Source organism: Scyliorhinus torazame, chromosome 10, assembly GCF_047496885.1.
Source record: "Scyliorhinus torazame isolate Kashiwa2021f chromosome 10, sScyTor2.1, whole genome shotgun sequence".
In the NCBI taxonomy this organism is placed as follows: Eukaryota; Metazoa; Chordata; class Chondrichthyes; order Carcharhiniformes; family Scyliorhinidae; genus Scyliorhinus; species Scyliorhinus torazame.
The window spans coordinates 227,385,123-227,407,079 of record NC_092716.1 but is presented as its reverse complement, the minus strand read 5'-3'; the positions used below and the strand labels follow the sequence as shown (position 1 = coordinate 227,407,079).

The following is a 21,957-nucleotide window of genomic DNA, read 5'->3' as shown; positions in this document are numbered from 1 at the left end:
GCACCTCCTCACCTCCTGAAGGCTTTGCCGGCTCGCGTCCCGACATTAGGTTGTCGGCCTCCCTTTTGCCTCAGGCTGCCTGCCGGTCCGGACGCCAAAAACGTGGCTGCTGCTCTGCACCTTTAGTCAATGGAAGTTCAGAAACTTCCACACCAATTCAGGGGGTCCATGTCTGAACTTCTCCAAGTCTCCACCACCTCTCAATGTTTGGCAAACTGTTTTCCGCCTCTAAAGGGGAGTCTACCAATCAGAGCCCAATGTTGTTCTGTGTCACCCGCCGATAGGCTCATTCAAATTTCTTGAGCCTACCAGCAAATTCAGAGTTACCAAGGCTCCGATTGGTGTACCCATGGTGATCCCACCACAACAGTCACCTCTCAGTATGGGGCCCTCACATTGGCCGGGGCCCCACGCTGCTGAAAGTCTGCCTCTGTTGTAATGGCACTCACTCATTCTTTTCATCAATTGATCCATTTTGTTGTGAATGCTGCATTTGATAAAAATTTCTTTAATTCTGTCTTTTTGCTATTTTCCCTAATCTGACCCTATTTACTGGTGCACTCTTGGTCCCTTCCTATCACACTGCTCATCATTACCGATACTGCTACCTCACTGTTACCTTGTTGTTTCTTTGTGTACAGGCAGGAAGGGGATTAATTTAAACAGCCCTGATTTCTCCCCTCACTACCCATCTGTAATCAGAAAGGGATTTTTGATTTCTGATTTTGCCCTTTAAAAATGGTCTCATGTTTCCCTCAATCCTTCAAATTGGCATGACCCAACCCTCCAGTAATAATCCCACAGTAAACTCAAGCTCACAGTAAAATAAGAGGGCTGGTACATAATACAAACACAGACACAAACTCAGGCAGGGGTTTTCCCCAACATCTGCCTCTTTATACATTCATAAACATGGGATAAGAGCACAATAAAATTAGAGTTATGGTTTTACAGGAGTCCAGAATCAGCCCGGCGAAGGATTCTCCTTCAGTGGAAAGATGCGAGGCCCCCAAGCGTGGAATCCTGGATCAGCGATATGGCAGGGTTCATTAAATTGGAGAGGGTGAAATTCGCCTTGAGAGGGTCGGTACAAGGGTTCTTTAGGCGGTGGCAACCGTTCTTAGACTTTCTGGCAGAACGATAGACATTGGTCAATGGCAGCAGCAGCTCGGGGGGGGGGGGGGGGGGTTACTTTATTTTTGTTTATGGTATTTACACTGGAGGGCCTGAGGGAGTGTATACACCTGTTGTCTTAAGTCGGGGTGTTAATGTTAATTTATTATTTATGTACAGGGGGGGGAGGGGTTTGGGGGGTTGCTTTTTTTAGATTGTGTTTTGTACTTAACCCTGTTGGGTTCTTTTTTCTTTCTCATTTTGTTATTGATATTTTATGAAAACCTTTAATAAAAATTATTTTATTTTTTTTAAAAAGGAGTCCAGAATCAAAGGCCCAATGGTGTATTCTTTCAGAGGGTATTAGGCTTACTGTTGTAGGTTTTCCAGAAGCGAGGACACCCATGATGGAGAAGGCATGTAGAGTTCAGTTGGTCTTGACGGCACAAATAGAGAGTTCCAACATTCCAGTAGTAGTTCACAGCATAGAGGAGGGCCAGGGAACTTTAAACCTGGCCATGGGCTCTTTCTGCTGGTCCTTGTTAGATGGCAAAATGATAGACAGCAAGAGGCTGCTTGCCTGGAGTTCTGCTCAAATTTGGAGGTCAAATTATGACTTAATTATCTTAACGAAATCCAGAGAGCTCAAAGTCTCAGTCATGTGACAGGGTGATTTTGGGTTGAACTATTCGGCTGTGGTCCCTGATTGAAACCCACTGTGTTTTGGAGCAGGTAATGGTGGGGCCATTAGCAGCACGTGGGAGATTAGGAGCCATAAACAGCTTCCTTTGTTCATACTGGATAAAAGCAAATTACTGCGGATGCTGGAATCTGAATCAAAAGAGAAAATGCTGGAAAATCTCAGCAAGTCTGGCAGGGAGAGAAAAGAGCTAACGTTTCGGGTCCGAGTCATCTTTTACCATGTCTCTTACCATTTATTTTTTTCTTAATATATATTTAATTCTCCCCCCTGCCCCATCTTATCCACCTTTCATTCACCTTTCTCCTCTTTGCTTTCCCCTTCCCCTTCCCCCACATCTACAGTTCATCCTCTGATGTTAGTTTCTCTGCTGTTTGACCTTTCACATCTTTTGTCCTCTCTGGGGACTGCCATTAGCACGCTTTCCCCTTGCTTTCTGTGACCATTAGCACCCGGTTTCCCTGGGTTTCGGTGGCTATGACACATCTTTCATTCTCACTCCACAGTATAAATATTTCCCACTTTCTCTGTCTGTTAGCTTTGACAAAGAGCCATCGAACTCGAAACTTTAGCTCTTTTTTCTCCCTACCGATGCTGCCAGGCTTGCTAAGATTTTCCAGCATTTTCTCTTTCGTGCCTTTGTTCATAGCTGTCTGGGGCAAACATTTCATCACTTAATCCAGTGTGCAGGCTTGGCTGGAACATCTATGCAATGCAAGGAGTGTTACATTCCTGGGGTTGTGAGGAATTATCCTTTGTTCAATTTCAAACTTCTCCTAGCCCAGATGTTGTTACATTTCCAAATCTCCCCTCATGTGAACCCGTCCACCCCCCATTATTTTGTTTAAAGCCCTCATTACAAAATTGGCCAGGATACCAGTTCCAGGGTGGAGGTGAAGGCCACCCCAACAGTACAGCTCCCTCTTTCCCCATTACTGATACCAGCGCCCATGAATTGAAACCAATTTTTTCCACACTAATATTTTGGCCACATGTTCAATTTTCAGATCATATCTACTTTATGACCATTTGCCCTTGGGTCAGCTGGTAACCCAAAGATTCTTACCTTTGTGGTTCTGCTCTTTTACATTTTCTTCCCCGCTGTTACCAGTCTCCTGAATGACTCTCTTCACACATCTTCTCTACTGAGTGGTACTACACTCCGTATGCTTCACCCGACGTCTGTGTCTATGTATTTCCATTATGTATCTATTGCATGTCGTATGTTTTCTCATGTATTGGACGGTCTGTCTGGACTGTATGCAGAATAATACTTTTCACTGTACCTTGGTACACATGACAATAAACCCAAATCCAATCCAATCCCGTTTATACTCCCTCAGATTAACATCTTTCTAAGTCCTATGTCGTTGCTACCCACATAGACCACAACAACTGGATCCTTCCCCTCCCACTGCAAGTTCTTCTCCAGATGTTCTTAACTCTGGCATTGGGTAGGCAACACAGCCTTTGGGGGTCCATATGTTGGCTGCAGAGGGTTTTTAAAAATATATTCATTCATGAGATGGAGGTGTCTGGCTGGGCCAGCATTTATTGTCCATTGAATGAGTGGGTTTACTGGGCCATTTCAGAGGGCGTTTATATCATTCTGTTCCCTATATGCACCTGCATGGACCCCGGCACCATGTTTCTGTGGTTGGTTTTCTCATCCTCCTTGCAATCCCTGTTCTCATCCAGACATGGTGATCAACGGTCAACTACAAGGGCTGAGACTCCTCTATTGTGATCTTCTGGATCCCCATATCTGCTTCATGTTCCTGACCACAGACTAAATCTGAAGAACCTATGCTGGGGGGTGTGACTGCCTCCTGGAACAAAGTGCACAGGTAACTTTCCCCTTCTGTGATGCTTCACAATGTCTAAAACTCGACTCCAGCTCTTCAACTCCGAGCCAGGGTCCCTCAAGCTGCAGGCACTTACTGCAGATGTGGTTACTGTAGATCAGAATTCAATAGCCAGACAAAGCCCATCTCCAACAAGTGAGAATATAACCATCATCCCTTGACATTCAATGGCATCACCATTGCTGAACTCTCCACCATCAACATCCTGGGGGTTACCATTGACCAGAAATTGAACTGGGCTAGCTATATAAATACTGTGGTTACAAGAGGTCAGAGGCTAGGAATCTTGTGTTGAGTAACTCATGTCCCGACTCCCCAAAGCCTGTTCACCATCCACAAGGCACAAGTCAGGAATGTGATGGAATACTCTCCAATTGCCTGGATGAATGCAGCTCCAACATCAGGAGCACATCACCATCCAGGACAAAGCAGCCGCTTGATTGGCATCCTATCCACAAACATTCACTCCCTCCACTACCGGCACTCGGTGGCAGCAGTGTGTATCATCTGCAAGATGCACTGCAAGAACTCAACATTTTCCTTAGACAGCACCTTCCAAACACACTGCCACCTAGAAGGACAAGGGTAGCAGATACGTGGAAACATCACCTGGATGTTCCCCTCCAAGCCATTCACCCTCCTGGCTTGGAAGTAAACCGACACTCCTTCACTGTTGCTGGGACAATATACTGGAACTACCTCCCCAACAGCACTGTGGGTTGCCTACATCACATGGACTGCAGCGGTTCAAGAAGACAACTCACCACCACCTTCCCAAGGGCAATTAGGGATAGACAATAAATGCTGGCCTAGCCAACAAAGCCTACATCCCTTGAATAAATGAAAAAGGTGCTACAGCTGCAATACACCTTCTGCCCTGCCATCTTTATTGTGTTTTATTTAACTAATTAGACTTAATGTTTAGAAATGTCATTCACCAATAGCCACTGTTAGATTACAAAGCTTAACTCAGTAGACTATACATTTAATACAATACTTATAGCTCCCCAACACCAGTTTAAACTACTACCTAGTTTGGAAGGTGAAAAAACTCACCAATCACCGACCTGCTCACCTAATTAATAATAATAATAATAATCTTTATTGTCACAACTAGGCTTACATTAACACTGCAATGAAGTTACTGTGAAAAGCCCCTAGTTGCCACATTCTAGCACCTGTTCGGATACACAGAGGGAGAATTCAGAATGTCCAATTCACCCAACAGCACGTCTTTCGGGACTTGTGGGAGGAAATCGAGCTCCCGGTGGAAACCCACGCAGACACAGGAAGAGCGTGCAGACTCCGCACAGACAGTTTCTGGGCTTCAGTTTTTAGGTTTCACATGGATCAGTCCTCTTTTATGATAGACCTGCACAGCACCTCTTCCCTCCCTGCACCAAATTCCCAAAATGGTCACTCAGCATCACTGCACTCAGACAAGATGCCACTTTTCTGCAACTTACTTTGTGCATCTGCAAAACCTCCAGTAATTATACTAGCTACAATTCCAATGGATGCAGTTCGGCCTTGCTGGTTAAGAACCAGTTTTAGCTGGCTACCTAATTAACTAAATGCAGCTGTCATTTAGCAGGGAGCACATTATCACTAGCTAAGCCCAAAACATCTACAGTTAAACCAAATGGTAAAATAGGACCAAATTATTTTTCCCCTCAAAATGGCAGGCGGTGCTAGTAGTGCCCCGCAGGGATCAGGGTTTGGGCCCCAGATATACTTCAATGATTTGGATGAGGGAACCAAAAGTAATAATTCCCAGTTGTCTAACGACACAAAACTTGGTGGGAATGAGAGTGGCGAGGAGGCTGTTAAGAGGCTTCAAGGTGATTTAGACAAGTTGAGAGAATGGGCAAGTACATGTCAGATGCAGTACAATGTGGATAAATATGGGGTTATCCACTTCATTTGGAGAAACAGAATGTCAGAGTATTATTTAATAGTGATAGATTGAGAAATGTTAACGTACTAAGAGGCCTGGGTGTCCCGGTACACCAGTCACTGAAAGCAGACATATAGGTGCAACAAGCAGTTATGAAGGCGAACGGTATGTTGGCCTTCATTGCAAGAACACTCGAGTACAGGAGCAACGATGTCTTAATGACATTGTACAAGGCCTTGGTGAGATCACACCTGGAGCATTATGTGCAGCTTTGGTCTCCTTAGCCAAGGAAGGATATACTTGCCATAGAGGTATGGTAAGGTGGAATCACCAGATGACCATGGGCAGTTTGGGGGAGGGTGCTGACAGGTGGTTATTTAACCCAAGGATCACCCCATTTCAGGCGAGGGGCAAGGTTGAGAAAGTGGGCCTTCATGAATAACCTTAGCCGGTGCGGGAATTGAACCCGCGCTGAGGGCCTTGCTCTGCATCACGAACCAGCTGTTCAGTCAAGAGAGATAAACCAGCTAAAAACATAGAGGGAGTGCAGTGAAGGTTGACCAGACAGAATCCTGGGATGGTGGGATTGTTGCAAGAGGAGAGGAAGGGTCGACTGGGCCTGTATTCACTGGAACTTAGAAGAATAAGAGGTGGTTATCGAATTGAAGCGTATTAAATTTTGACAAGTCTGGACAGACTGAATGCAGAGACGTTGTTTCCTCTGAATAATAACGATGATAATAATAATAATAATAATAATAATAATAATAATAATCGCTTATTGTCACAAGTAGGCTTCAATGAAGTTACTATGAAAAGCCCCTAGTCGCCACATTCCGGGAATTGAACCCGCGCTGCTGGCATTGTTCTGCATTACAAACCAGCTGTTTAGCCCACTGTGCTAAACCAGTCCCTAGAACCTGGGGGGGGGGGGGTTCTAGAACAAAGGGTCACAGTCTCAGGATATAGGTAAGCCATTTGGACAAGAAATTGAAAAATTCTTCACTCAAGAGCATGGTGAAGGAATTCTCTACCCCAGAGGACTGTGGAGGCCAGGACACTGAATATAGTTCAGCACATTGCTGTGCTTAGTGGGGTTACAACTGCAGAGGGCGCACTTGCTGCACATGCAGTACCCGAGACATCACAGGCAACCGCCTGCATGAAATACAGCAAAGATGCAACAAAGACAGGAGGCGGGAAATAGCAGGTCTGTCAAGTTAGGAGATGTTGAGTCATGAGATTGTGTTCATCTCTTATTCGGACTCTAACACTGATTATAGTTGTCTTCGCATTAAATGCTCTCTTTTATGCAATTTGATGACTGGGCTATAGCGGTTGGGGTGGGGGGGGGGGGGGGGATTAACCATAAACTGGAAACAATGCTGCATAAATTTCTCCAAACAAAAGCACATCTTTTAAAAAACGTTTGGTGATATTTAAGCAGACTGAGCATCAGATAATTATCGCAGAACGGGGGATGGGATCCTGAGCTAACTTTCAGATGATGTGACTGTGACGCTCCAACAACATCACTTCTCTATTCTGATGGGGGATTGGTGGGTATTTTGACAATGTGAATGGGCAGTGTGCTGACTTACTCTACATCTAAAAGTGGGGCCTCAGGAGAGGGAGTCCGTGCGGCCTTGGGAGAGAGAGAGAGAGAGAGGTGGTCAGCATGGGACAGGACAGCTCTATTAGCTGTGGGCAGCAAGAGGCAGAGTACGATTATGACCGGTGCACCAAATACAATGACTGAATGAGTGATGTAATCTCTGACGTAGGCACCAATCCATGCTGGCATCCGCCAATGGCCCAGGCAACAGGGGAAATCATGGGCAGGATTCTCCGACACCCCGCCAGGCCGGAGAATCGCCGGGGGAGGCGTGAATCCCGCCCCTGGCGGCTGCCGAATTCTCCAGCGCCGGGGTTTTGGCGGGGGCGGGAATCTTGCCGCGCCGGTCGGTGGCCGCTAGCAGCGGCCTCCCCGGCCCACGATGGGCCGAGCAGCCGCCCATTTTGGGCCGGTCCCGCCGGCGTAAATTAGAACTGGTACTTACCGGCAGGACCTGGCTCTGCGGGCAGCCTCCAGGGTCCTCGGGGGGGGGGGGGGGGGGGTCTGGCCCCGGGGGGTGCCCCCACGGTGGCCTGGCCCGCGATCGGGGCCCACCGATCCACGGCCAGCCGGTGCTCTTTCCCTCCGCACCGGCTGCTGTGAACCTCCGCCATGGCCGGTGCAGAGACGGACCCCCCTGCGCATGCACTGGGATGATGCCAGCACACGCTGGCGCCCCCGCGCATGCACCAACTCACGCCAGCTGGCGGAGACCCTTCGCCGCCAGTTGGCGTGGCGCCAAGCCCTTTGATGCTGGCTGGCGTGGCGCCAGCCCCGCCGGGGCCGGCCTAGCCCCTGAAGGTGCGGAGAATTACGCACCTTCGAGGCGGCCCGACGCCGGAGTAGTTCACGCCACTCCTCGGCGCCGGGACCGCCCAGCCCTCCGGGTAGGGGAGAATCCCGTCCCATATGGCCACAAGTGGACATAAAGGAAGCAGTGTACTCATTGCAAAACTGCTCCTAGCACTTGGCCAGTCGGCCTATGGAATTTCTCCCCATCATGTATGCTGGCACATCTGGAAGTGCTTTGTAACAAATTTTCATTACTTTCCTTTCAGGACTTCCAACGGGCAATAGCACATCCAAACACCCATGAAGTCATCCAGCCCATTCAACCTCAATATGAATTATTTTGTTGATTGAATCTGGGTCATTTACCGGCCCGTTCTGTTCATTTGAAAATTTTATTTATTGAGATCACAACCTTTGTGGGGTTGCCACTGGCTTAATCTACTGAGCTTTATTATTATTTATTTCATTTACTTCATTCAATCATTGACTCATATATTCACAATTGTCTGTGGTGCAGGCCTCATCGAGCTCCAATTATAACATCGAGGATACAGTCCAGTGTGTCAAAGTAACATTTTACTTCTCAAATTCATTTGGAAAAAAACCCTGATTGTTAATTACCAGCCCACAAGGTCATTTTATATATTTTTCTGATCATTTTCTGTCTCTCCATTGATCCACGCCTACCTGCATCATGGGCGGCACGATAGCACAGTGGGTAGCACTGTTGCTTCACAGCTCCAGGGTCCCAGGTTCGATTCCCTGCTTGGGTCACCGTTTGTGCGGAATCTGCACGTTCTCCCAGTGTCTGCGTGCGTTTCCTCCAGGTGCTACGGTTTCTTTCCACAAGTCCCAAAAGACGTGCTGTTAGGTAATTTGGACATTCTGAATTCTCCCTCTGTGAACCTGAACAGGCACCAGAATGTGGTGACTAGGGGATTTTTACAGTAACTTCATTGCTGTGTTAATGTAAGCCTACTTGTGAGAATAAAGATTATTACATTAGACCTTGCACCCTCAAACAGTCACTTAGGTCCTTCCGGCTGCAGGCCCCCCCATGTCCATCCATCTATTCTTCCGGTTGATTTCAAAATGCTGCCCTTATCCAAGTCACATCTTACTCTCCATTCCCACCAAATCTCTCACGCTTCACTATTTGTGCACTCAGACCATAATGCCATTCCCTGTATAGTACAAAACTTCCCATCTCCAAATTATATTTGTGTTCCGACCTCCCAATCAGATTCCTGAGATTTTGACCACTTGTAACAGAATCGTTATGAAAAAAAAACTAGATATATTTTAAAATTTACTGATTTACTGCAAGTGAAAATGGGGACGTGTGATGGTAGGTAATCAAAAAACTCATGAAGTAGCCTTAACGTAGTTTGCTCATACACAGAAAAAGCAATCAATTTGGCACTCATCTCTATGACCGAGAAATACCTCATACTCTTTGCAAATAAAGTAGAATACAAACCTAGAAAAATTCTAGGTCTCCAACAGTTGAAGCAAAGGGGCCCCAGGAGAGACAGGCTGAACATACAAGGATGCAAAATAAATTGTGCTGTGTTAAACAAAACTAAGACAACCAACGGAGGCGATCATTTGACTTCAGGGAGTCTGATCACAACTGTTGCTTTCTATATCTAACTTACTAACACTGCCTCCTCATCACTTCTTCCTCTCACTTGTCATCACCAACAATGCAACAAATACACTTTCTGGTGGGTTTTTTTTCAGATCCACTATGCATCAGTCGTGAGATTAGTGTTATCTTTAATTAAGTGTCAACATTCATCCTGCAACACTTTCCCCACAGAATACTCTCCAAAGCGTCCAGTCTGACATATAGTGAATGATGACACATATCAACAGTCTTCCAAATAGGGAAGCCTGACTTGGTGTCAGATCTACTTCCTGCAACATTTTAATCACAATTAGTATGGTCTCAGGCAATCTGCTGTAGTTTGCACACCAAAGAGGCACACGGATCCTTTGATTGTGAAGCATGAAATGGTTGATCCAGTTTCTATTTTTTCCACCATAGTCGAGATTGGACAGATTTTTGTTTTATTCAGGCAACAAAATAGCAATCAGGTGACAAAGAACATTGTAAAAAATGAGCATAAATTAAGTATGTTTCATTATTTATTGAATGGATAACAAAGAATTGAAGAACTAGTCTTCTCAGTTGAAACTAAACCTTATTTTAATTTGCAGATTATTATTAAACTCTGAAAGATTTGAGGTTCCAATTACTTAGCAATTAAACATTACGGCTTAAATGGATATGACTCAGGTTCCCTAGCAGAATAACACAATAAACATTAGGTGCATTGGCCATGATCAATGAGTGGGGTTACAAGGGATAGGATGGGGGAGTGGGCATAGGTACAGTGCTCTTTCGATGGATCAGTACAGACTCAATGGGCCGAATGGCACTGTAGGAATTCTATATATTTTGTTAAATAAACATTTTATTGAGGTATTTTTGGTTTTACAAAAACAACAAAATAATCAATGTACATGAGTTTATAAACATAGTGCAAAAGCCGTCTTCCTCCCTTACAGGTCCCACCTTTATTAACCCCCTACATTAAACTAAGCTAAACCCCCTCCCACCCCCTTCTGCTGACGATTAATTTTCCGCAAAGAAGTCGACGAACGGTTGCCACCTTCGGGCGAACCGTAACAGGATGGAAAATTTTCAGACTGGAGACCAGTTACCAGCGGTGTACCACAGGGATCGGTGCTGGGTCCTCTGCTATTTGTGATTTTTATCAATGACTTGGAGGAGGGGGCTGTAGGGTGGGTCAGAAAATTTGCTGATGACACCAAGATTGGTGGAGTAGTGGATGAGGTGGAGGCCTGTTGTAGGCTGCAAAGAGACATTGATAGGATACAGAGCTGGACCGATAAATGGCAGATGGAGTTTAACCCTGGTAAGTGCGAGGTGATTCATTTTGGTAGAAAAAAATTTGAATGTGGATTACAGGGTCAACGGCAGGGTTCTGAGGAATGTGGAGGAACAGAGAGATCTTGAGGTTCATGTCCACAGATCTGTGAAGGTTGCTACTCAAGTGGAGAAGGCTTATAGTGTGTTAGCGTTTATTAACAGGGGGCTTGAGTTTAAGAGCCGCGGGGCTATGCTGAAACTATACATGACCCTGATGAGACCTCATTTGAAGTACAGTACGAAGTCTTACAACACCAGGTTAAAGTCCAACAGGTTTGTTTCGATGTCACTAGCTTTCGGAGCGCTGCTCCTTCCTCAGGTGAATGGTATGTTCCAGAAAGACATATATAGACAAATTCAAAGATGCCAAACAATGCTTGGAATGCGACCATTAGCAGGTGATTAAATCTTTACAGATCCAGAGATGGGGTAACCCCAGGTTAAAGAGGTGTGAATTACATCAAGCCAGGACAGTTGGTAGGATTTTGCAGGCCAGATGGTGGGGGATGAATGTAATGTGACATGAATCCCAGGTCCCGGTTGAGGCCGCACTCATGTGTGCGGAACTTGGCTATAAGTTTCTGCTCTGCGATTCTGCGTTGTTGCGTGTCCTGAAGGCCGCCTTGGAGAACGCTTACCCGGAGATCAGAGGCTGAATGCCCTTGACTGCTGAAGTGTTCTCCGACTGGAAGGGAACATTCCTGCCTGGTGATTGTCGCGCGATGTCCGTTCATTCGTTGTCGCAGCGTCTGCATGGTCTCGCCAATGTACCACGCTTCGCCTGAGGAAGGAGCAGCGCTCCGAAAGCTAGTGACATCGAAACAAACCTGTTGGACTTTAACCTGGTGTTGTAAGACTTCGTACTGTGCTCACCCCAGTCCAACGCCGGCATCTCCATATCATGGCTATCATTTGAAGTAGTGTGTGCAGTTCTGGTCACCCCATTATAGGAAGGATGTGGAAGCATTGGAAAGGGTGCAAAGAAGATTTACCAGGATGCTGCCTGGTTTGCAGGATAGGTCTTATGAGGAAAGGTTGAGGGAGCTAGGGCTTTTCGCTTTGGAGCGGAGGAGGATGAGAGGTTTAATAGAGGTTCATAAGATAATGAGGGGGATAGATAGAGTGGACGTTCAGAGGCCATTTCCTCGGGTGGATGTAGCTGTTACAAGGGGGCATAACTATAAGATTCAGGGTGGGAGATATCGGAGGGATGTCCGAGGTAAGTTCTTTACTCAGAGAGTGGTTAGGGTGTGGAATGGACTGCCTGCTGTGACAGTTGTCATGATATCCAGATCAGCATATCATGGTGCAATCACACACACACTGATGGACAGGCAGTTGGACCAACCATCACACACATAACATCGCAGCCAATCACCAGTGAGAGCACACGCACTATAAAACAGGGAACACCACAGTTCCCGCTCATTCTACCAGGAGACAGCTCAGAGCACAGAGCTCACAGCGTGCCACTCAGTCAGAGTCCATGTGCTGAATGCCTCACTAAGATAGTGTTAGGGCTGGGTCCACAGGTTAGCTGATGAAGCACGTACCCAAGCCAGCAGTTAGTTGTAACCGTTGTTAAGATAATAAAACAGAGTTGTACCATCTACAGCCGTGTTGGATCATTTGTGCAGCAGAACACCCAACACGCCAATAGTGGAGTCGGACACTTTAGGAACTTTCAAGCGGTTATTGGATAGACACATGGAGCACACCAGAATGACAGGGAGTGGGATAGCTTGATCTTGGTTTTGGATAATGCTCGGCACAACATCGAGGGCCGAGGGCCTGTTCTGTGCTGTATTGTTCTATGTTCTATGTTAACATTGACCCTCTCAAGGTGAACTTGATTTTCTCCAAACAGAGAAAGCTAGCCATGTCAGATAGCCAGGTCTCTGACATGGGGGCTTTGAGTCCCTCCAAGCTAATAATATTTGTCTCCAGGCTACCAGGGAAGCAAAGGCCAGAACGCCTGCCTCTTTCTCCTCCTGGATTCCCGGGTCTTCCGACACCCCGAAAATCGCCACCTCTGGACTCGGTGCCACCCTTGTTTTCAACACCTTGGACATGCCGTCCGCAAACCCCTGCCAGAATCCCCTAAGCTTCGGGCATGTCCAAAACATGTGGACATGGTTCGCTGGTCCTCCCACACACCTTGAACATCTATCGTCTACACCAAAGAACCTGTTCATCCGGGCCACTGTCATGTGAGCCCGGTGAACAACCTTAAACTGTATCAGGCTGAGCCTGGCACATGTTGTGGACGCGTTGACTCTACTCAGTGCATCTGCCCAGAGACCATCCTCTATCTCTCCGCCCAACTCCTCTTCCCACTTGCGCTTCAGCTCCTCCGTTTGCGTCCCCTTTGATCCCATGAGTTCCCTGTAGATGTCGGAGACCCTCCCTTCTCCTACCCACACTCTGGAAAATACCCTGTCCTGTATCCTCCTTTATGGTAGGAGCGGGATGGTTGAAACCTGCCTACGTAGGAAGTCTCGCAACTGCAGGTAATAAACTGGTTTCCCCTCGCCAATCCAAATTTCTCCTCCAGCTCCCTCGGGCTAGGAAAGCTCCCCTCTATAAACATATCACCCATCCTCTCAATCCCTGCTCTCTGCCTTCTCCGAAACCCCCCCCCCCCCCTCCCCATCCATCCTTCCCGGGGCAAACCGGTGATTATTACAGATTGGAGACCAGACCGATGCTCCCTCCGCTCCCACATGTCTCCTCCATTGCCCCCAGATTCTCAGGGCTGCCACCACCACGGGGCTGGTGGAGTACCGTGCTGGCGGGAACGGCAGAGGTGCCGTTATCAGCGCCCCCAGACTGGTGCCCTTGCATGAAGCCGCCTCCATACGCTCCCATGCCGACCCCCCCACCCCACCCACTTCCTGATCATGGCTATATTCGCCGCACAATAGTAATTACTGAAGTTCGGCAGCGCCAGCCCGCCCTCTCCCCGGCTCCGCTCAAGCATCCCCTTTTTTACTCGCGGGATCTTGCCCGCCCATACAAAGCCAGTGATCACTTTGTTGACCCATTTAAAAGAGGAGTAGGAATTCTATATTAGTACATCACCTTTACTTCACTGTTGCTGGATCAAAATATTGGAACTCTCCCTCTCTAACAGCTCAGTGGGTGTTCCGACACATATGGACTCGAGTGGTTCAAGATGGCAGCTGACCACCACCTTCTCAAGGGCAATTAGGAATGGGCAATAAATACTGGCCTAACCAGCAACACCCCAACCCGTAAATTAATAAAATAAACTCCTGCCCTTATAGAATATTACCCAATATACTGCATGCTTAGCCACGGAAGGTCCTCATGCGATACACTCAAAAGAACACTACCATTTGCAAAGGTCATACTAATTAGTTTTGAGACAAAATGCCAGTGATTTTATTCCTCCCACTTTTGACATACATATAAAACTTTCAAATCTGCACCACTTCCTCCATCAAAGTATTGTTGAACAAATATTCCCTTTGACACCTGTTCACTAGACAGACTTTGACTTTGCCATGCCCGATTTGGGCATGTGTACATAAAGCAAAAATGTGTTTCACTGCCCTGTGAGGACTGTGAGTGATCTATCTATTACCCTGGTTTCTGCTCATGAGCAGGCAGCAAGCAAGCTACCAGTACAAAGCATGCTCGCTTATTCAGACTGGGAAACTTGATGCTGTAACAGATTACGAATTTATCGACAGGTGAGGCAAATGTTTGCTTTGGCAAAACTGGAAAGGCACATGTGGAGGAGCAAGATGACTAGAGGGAGAGACAAAAGATCAAGGAGGTCCCTGGGGGTTTTCACATTCAGCCATGGGAGATGCCAGTGGAGCTTAAGGAGGAAATTCCTCTTCTAGTTGGCTATCTGCTTATGCATGTTTTTTTGCAGATGACTCATTGTGCAGTCAGCCACTGATTGTTGGTCACATCATGGCCTGTGCAGCTGCCTTTGTTCTCCGCCATTAAGATGCATAATTCAGTTCACTTATTTCAATAATTGACATGAGGTAATTCGATCAGCGACAATGCATGGAACAATTTATCTATTGTACAGCACCTGCTGCATAGAAATCTCAACAGTAAATTACGAATCAAAACACTTGTTCGAAGCTACTCCAAAGCTCATTTTTCAGACGAATCGAAACACTTGTTCGAAGCTACTCCAAAGCTCATTTTTCAGACGAATCGAAACACTTGTTCGAAGCTACTCCAAAGCTCATTTTTCAGAAGTATCTCACGCAGTGGCCAAACTTCAAATATTTACTTTTTTAAAAACACATTTGTAACCATCAAATAAATCACTATGTTTAACTTGTTTAACTTATCATGAAATGTGCTCCTTTCAAACTTTTTTCATATGCTCCATACAAGGTACTTCTGGGACCTTAATTGGTCAAACTACCATTCAAAGATTGTCTTTCACGCAATGAAGCACACAAAAACATGACAGAGGGTGGAGAGAAGGTAGTAAACGCAAAAAGATCAGCAAAAGCAGAGTAGAAAAGTTATGTTCTAAAGAGATAAGGGTTGGAGGAGTAGGGGATGATCCGCCAAGGTGATTAAAATACCAAACAGCATTATCAATGTAAATTGATGGTATTAGTTTGATTAAAAACAGACTATTTATGGTATTGCTACATCTCAAAATGGATAAAGCATGAATAAAGGATCGGTTATCTAACAGGAGGAGAGAGTAGGGTTAAAAGTATCTTTCAGGCTGGCAAGATGTAAGCAGTGGAGTGCCACCGTGATCAGTGCTGGGGCCTCTATTATTTACAATCTATATCAAAACCGGAATAGAGGGACTGAATGTATTGTACCTAAATTTGTTGATGACACCAAGATAGATAGGCATAAGTTGTTGAGATGAGGTAAAGAGTCCACAAAGGCATATCAATTAAGTGAGTGGGCAAACATTTGGCAGAAGTGAGAAAGTGTGAACTTGCCCACTTTGCAGTACACGTTTAAATGGAGAGAGATTGCAGAACTCGGTGGTATAGGGGGACCTGGCTGCCTGCGTACAGGAATCACATGATAGTACACAGGTGCAGCAATGGATTAGGGAGATAAATGGAAAGTGGGTGTTTCTTGCAAGGGGAATGGAATATAAAAGCACAGTTGTTAGCACTGTAGCTTCATAGTGCCAGGGTCCCAGGTTCGATTCCCCGCTGGGTCACGGTCTGTGCGGAGTCTGCACATTCTCCCCGTGTCTGCGTGGGTTTCCTCCGGGTGCTCCGGTTTCCTCCCACAGTCCAAAGACGTGCAGGTTAGGTAGATTGGCCATGAGAATTTGCCCTTCGTGACCAAAAAAGGTTAGGAGTTATTGGGTTACGACGATAGGGTGGAGGTGAGGGCTTAAGTGGGTCGGTGCAGACTCGATGGGCCGAATGGCCTCCTTCTGCGCTGTATGTTCTATGTTCTAAAAAGGACGGTTTTACTGCATCTGTAGAGGGTCTTGGTGAGACTATATCTGGAGCACTTTGTACAGTTTTGATCTCCTTGTTTGAAAAAGGATATAACCACATGAAATAATTCAGAGAAGGTTCACTCAAATCACTCCTGGGATCAATGGCTAATCTGATGAAAACAGGTTCTACAGGTTAGGCCGATACCCATTTGATTCAGAAGAAAAAGAGGTGATCATGATCATACAAGATCATGAGAGGACATGATAGGGTGGTTACTGGGAGTTGTTCCCTCGTGTGAGGGGGACTAGAACTAGGGGACTCAGCTGAAGGTCTCCTTTTTAAATTGGAGGCGAGGAGAAATTTTCTCGGAGTCTCATTTGTCTGGAGGCTGGGTCGCTAAATTTATTCAAGACTGAGTTAGATAGGAATTTGATTGACAAGGGTCATGGGGCAGTGCTGCAGGTAGGAAGGTGGAGTTGAGACCACAACCGAATCAGCAGGCTAGCTGGGCCAAATGGCATGCTCCTCAGTCCTCTGCTCCTATAATGGGTTAACCCCATGAACTTTGAACACGTCATAACAACTTATGCATCAAGGTCAACCCGATTTGTGGCACAAAAATGTATTCTGCAGTATTTGCAAATATTTGGGAGATCTCAACCTCAATAAATATTAAAATACTGTAAATATATTTATTTAGGAAACTCCAGTGCTTACTTTTTAAAATAGCTCAGTATTCCTCAGCTACAGCTTTCGGCTGGAGACTTGATGTTTCCAATGTCCCCCTTACTGGTAAGGCCGCCCACAAACCACGGCTCATGCAAAACCGCTGCTCTATCTATCTGAAAATTAGTCCCCACCACCCCATGTCCTCTTACTTCGATTGGCTACTGGTCCCTCAACATGGTAAATTTAAAATTTGTATGCTTGTGTTTAAATTCTTTTCAATGGCCTTGGCTCTTTTATCAGCCACCTAAAATCTGGCATTTTGCATCTTCCGGTTCTGTTGTTAGACATGGGCAGGTCTTCTAGGCTCTATGCTCTGGAATCCCCCCCACCCCCCCAAACCTCTACTCCTGTCTCTTCTTTTCCCTTTCAGCAAGATTTTAGCCACCCCTCCACATATCCTTTGCTCAAACTTTATGTCAAACTAACCTGGTCAAATATTTTATGGCACACGTCCATGTTAAAGGTGCTATGTAAATGAAAGTTGTTAACTCCGGTGATCAAATTTGACTTTTCACCTATCCAGCGGTTAGCTCTGTTGCATCATAGCGCCAGGGTCCCTGGTTCGATTCTCGGCTTGGGTCACTGTCTGTGTGGAGTCTGCATGTCCTCCCCGTGGCTGCGTGGGTTTCCTCCCACAAGTCCCGAAAGACGTGCTGGTTAGCTAAACTGGACATTCTGAGTTCTCCCTCCGTGTACCCAAGCGTGCGGCAGAGTGTGACAACTAGAGGCTTTTCACAGTAACTTCATTGCAGTATTAATGTAAGCCTACTTTTGACACTCATAAAGATTTTTAGACTATCATGACAGCTACGTGACTGCGAACTCGACTGGTGTGTAAAATGCCACAATTTACAACAGTGCATCTCCGATTACAGGGAGCAGAGCCTACACATTAAAATTCTCTCACTTTTGAAAGAGCACTCGAGCATTCTGCCTCCTGGTACGTGCGAAATACCAATGAGCCCAGGGCTTTTTGTTGGCAGCTACAGCAACCAGCTGATGTGACATTCAACAGCATGTTCTTGGATCACTGACTCATTAAACTAACTAAAAACCCGTGTCTAAACTACAACCATGGCAACAGCTATAACTTCAATGCTGGGAATCTAAAGTAACTATTTCCTGCTTGACGGTTTGTCTTACTTGAATTAAATGGCCCAGAGGGTTGCAAATGGCAGATCGGTAATTTGGGGGGTTAGGAAGCAATTCATAACTGTTCTGAATTCAATGGCGTCTGCTGATTTAATCTTTTTTATTGCCACTGATATGCATTAATCGCCACATAATTCACAACTTTGCAATTAACTAGTTAAATTGGGACACGGAGACAAAATGGGAGGGGGGGGGGGCGGCGAAGAGAGAGAGGGAGAGAGCACACAGTGTGCACAGCATTTACATCACACCTTTAACAATCTTAAGTGGTTCCAAAGCATTTTACAGCTAGCAAAGTCTCTTTTCTAACGTTAGACAGCTGGCAGACAATTTGAACAGTAATGTCTCTGCAACACTAACGTCGCATGAACAGTGTGAAATAATCTTGTGTGAAATGCATGTGGATTAATTATTAATGCTCTGGTCTGATCTGAAACAAAATTCAGCACAATTGCAGGGTTTGGGAGCTCGAACTAAAGTTAAGCAGCTGTTCTTGGAAGAAAAATATTGAGAGCTCTTGAAGGCAATTCCCTTTCAACCAAATACCACTCTGCTGCCACCTTATTCAATGGCATTATAATTGTGGAATCCCCAATCATCAACACCGTGGAACTCACCATTGACCAGAAACCTAATTGGACCAGCCATATAAATACTGTGGCTACAAAGCAGGTCAGAAGCTGTGGCGAGTAACTCACCACTTGACACAAAAAGCTTGATAATTAAAGAGAGAAGACAAGGCAAAAGGATAAGAGAAATGATGATCAGAGTGTGCCAGCAAAAGACAAGAATGTACAAACCGAAGCCTAGAGGATAAAAAAAAAACCAGGTTGTGTTTCTGAGTGCAAGTAGCATTTGTAACGAAACGCATGATTTGACAACGAAAAAAGAAATAAACATGTATGATCTGTTTGCCATTTCAGAGACACAGCTGCAGGAACACAAAGATTGTGATCTGAATATTCAAGGATATAAGATATTTCGGAAGGCCAGGGAGCTAGGAAAAGGTGATGGGGTAGCTTTGTTAATTAACAATGACATTGGTGCAATAAAGAGGACCTTAGTTCTGGAGATCTAAATGTAGAATTAGTCTCAATAGAGATGAGAAATAATGAAGGCAAGAAGTCAATTGTGGAACCCGCAACCCATAGTCGCACTGTAGAATATGATATACAGGAAGAAATAATGGGGGCTTGAGAAAAAGTACGGAGATAATAATGGGTGATTTTAATTTACATGTATATTTGACAAATCAGATTGCAAAGGTAGCCAGGATGATGAGTTTGCAAGAGTGTTTTGGGGACAGTTTCTTGGAGCAGCACACTTTAGCACCAGAGAGCAGGCTATACCAGATCTGGTAATGTGCAATGAGACAGGATTAACTAATGACCTCATAGTGAAGGTAGCAGTGATCATAATGTGATTGAATTTAACACTTTGTTTGAGGGAGAGAAAAGTGAACCTAAGTTTTAAACATAAATAAGGACAATGTTTAACAGATATCCTCCACCAACCACCACCGGTTTCACTGAAGGGCAAGTCAATGCTTCTCTCAAATTCTCCTACATATCAAAAACTCTAGTGGTGAGATTCAACGGGACTAAAACAGAGTCCCATTTTGAGCGTGGTGAGCGGGGTGTTTCTTGGCACCTGTAACATATTCAAGCTAGAGGATATAAAATATGGGAAAGAGAGTAAGTCAATGGATATTTATTGAGCTGGAAGGTTTGTAATGGTGTATCCTGTTATGTTACGTGATCGCAATATGTCGTTACCCTTTGCTTTACTTCCAGAATGGTCTGATGGTTAGATTTCAGTTAAACTACCAAGCTCCAATTTAAAGCAAATTAGATTTAATGAATAACAAATATAAATACTAATGAATTTGTTCACTCTTACAGAACTATAACTGATGATAAAGTAAATCAGAAAAAGTATTAACTATGTTTAACTACACGTGCCAACTAAGCTATACCTCTCTAACACTCTGCTGTCTAGTCACTCCTGGTTTGAAGAGACTCCAGATCCTCCGAGTTCAGTTTATATACCTGAATCTAGTGCTGCCATCTGGTGGTTGTCTAACACTATGATGCAGTTGCTAACCCTTTACATGCCAGCAGTTATACAGATCACTACATATCACAGTGGTCAGTATTGGGGCCCTTGCTTTTCCTGATATAAATGAATGATCTAGGTCTTAATGTGCAGGGGACAATTTCAAAGTTTGAGGATGACACAAAACCTGGAAGCATTGTAAACTGTGAAGAGGACAGTGTAGAACTTCAAAAGGACACAGACTAGTTGGTGGAGTGGGAATATAAGTGACACATGAAGTTCAATGCAAAGAAGTGCGAGGTTAGGCATTTTGGGGACCTTCTACGACATTGGGGACAAGACCGGCCAGTGCAGGGGGGGGGGGGGGGGGGGGGGGGGGAGAGATGGGTGGCGTTACAGACATCCACCAGAGACTGTACACATCGCTCGCAGAGGGGCACTTGTAGATGAAACAGTTCCTGGACAGGCTAGTCTTCCCAGCTGTGGGGGAGAAAAAAGGAGCAGGGACTGGAAATGGAGCTAGAAGGGGTCATGGAGTGCATTAATGCCATGAAATCCAGGAAGGCGCCGGACAATATGGGTTTCCGGTGGACTTCCATAAAAGGTTTGCGGCAGAACTGGCCCCACACCTGCTGGGGATGTTATTTTTTTAAATGCATATATTACAAACTTATATAAAAAAGTTATAACACATAAGCAAACCTGGAAACAGGCTTCCCAACAATCCACTATACAGTTTGTACAAATTTCTCCCTTTTTCACCCCTCCTCCCCCCCACGACGAACAACTCCTCAAACACAGTTATGAACATCCCACACCTTGCCTCAAACACTTCAGCTGTGCCCCTTAGCTTTATTTTCCCCAACAGCAAGAAATCGTACAGGTCACCCAATCAGGCCACTACCACCGGTGGCATTGCTGACAGCCACTCCAGTAACATTTGCCGCCGTGCAATCAGAAAGGCGAAGGCCACGACATCGGCCTTCCTCCTCTCCATGAGCTCCGACTTCTCCGAGACTCCAAATATCGCCACCAAAGGATCCGGCTCCGCCTCCTCCCCCACTATCTTTGCTAAGGCCACAAACACTCCCACCTAGAATCTCTCCAACTTGTCACAGCCCCAGAACATGAGCAGGTGATTCACTGGCCCCTGCCCACATCTCTCACACTCATCTACCACCCCTTGGAAGAACCCACTCATTCTCGTCTGAGTTATATGTACCCTGTGTACGACCTTGAACTGTATCAGGCTCATCCTTGCGCACGAGCGGCGTTAACACCAACATCCCTTGCACCCTAAAATGCCTCCTCAACTGGTTCCAAATCTTCACCATGGACTGCACCACCAGGCTCCCTGAATACCTACTCGGTGTCATTGGCAACACTGCCGTTACCATTGCCCCTAAACTGGACACCCTCCAAAATTCCTCCTCCATCCTGACCCACTCTACCCCTTCTCTTCCCCACCACTGCCGCACCTTGTCCACATTCGCCGCCCAATAATAATGAAGCGGGTTTGGCAACGCCAACCCCCCCTGCTGCTTCTGCCTCTGCAGCAGGGTCCTCCTAATTCTTGGCGCCATCCTCGCCCAGTCCGAAACAATTGTGTCCAGTTTCCGAAAAAGGCCTTTGTTATAAAGATCGGGAGTGTCTGGAA

At 45.8% G+C, this 21,957-nt stretch overlaps 1 long non-coding RNA gene across 2 annotated transcripts in view; it reads right to left on the bottom strand.

The window, feature by feature from the left end:
* The window catches only part of LOC140384639 (uncharacterized), a 363,618-nt gene extending 343,009 nt beyond the window's left edge, over positions 1–20,609 (bottom strand). Inside the window, exon 1 of one of the 2 annotated variants that reach the window (XR_011933112.1) lies at positions 17,520–20,609. This is a non-coding gene — a long non-coding RNA (uncharacterized lncRNA). Of the gene's footprint in view, positions 1–12; positions 188–17,519 lie in introns of those variants that run through there. The other variant, XR_011933115.1, reaches the window with a different exon arrangement.
* Positions 20,610–21,957: the final 1,348 nt, after the last annotated feature.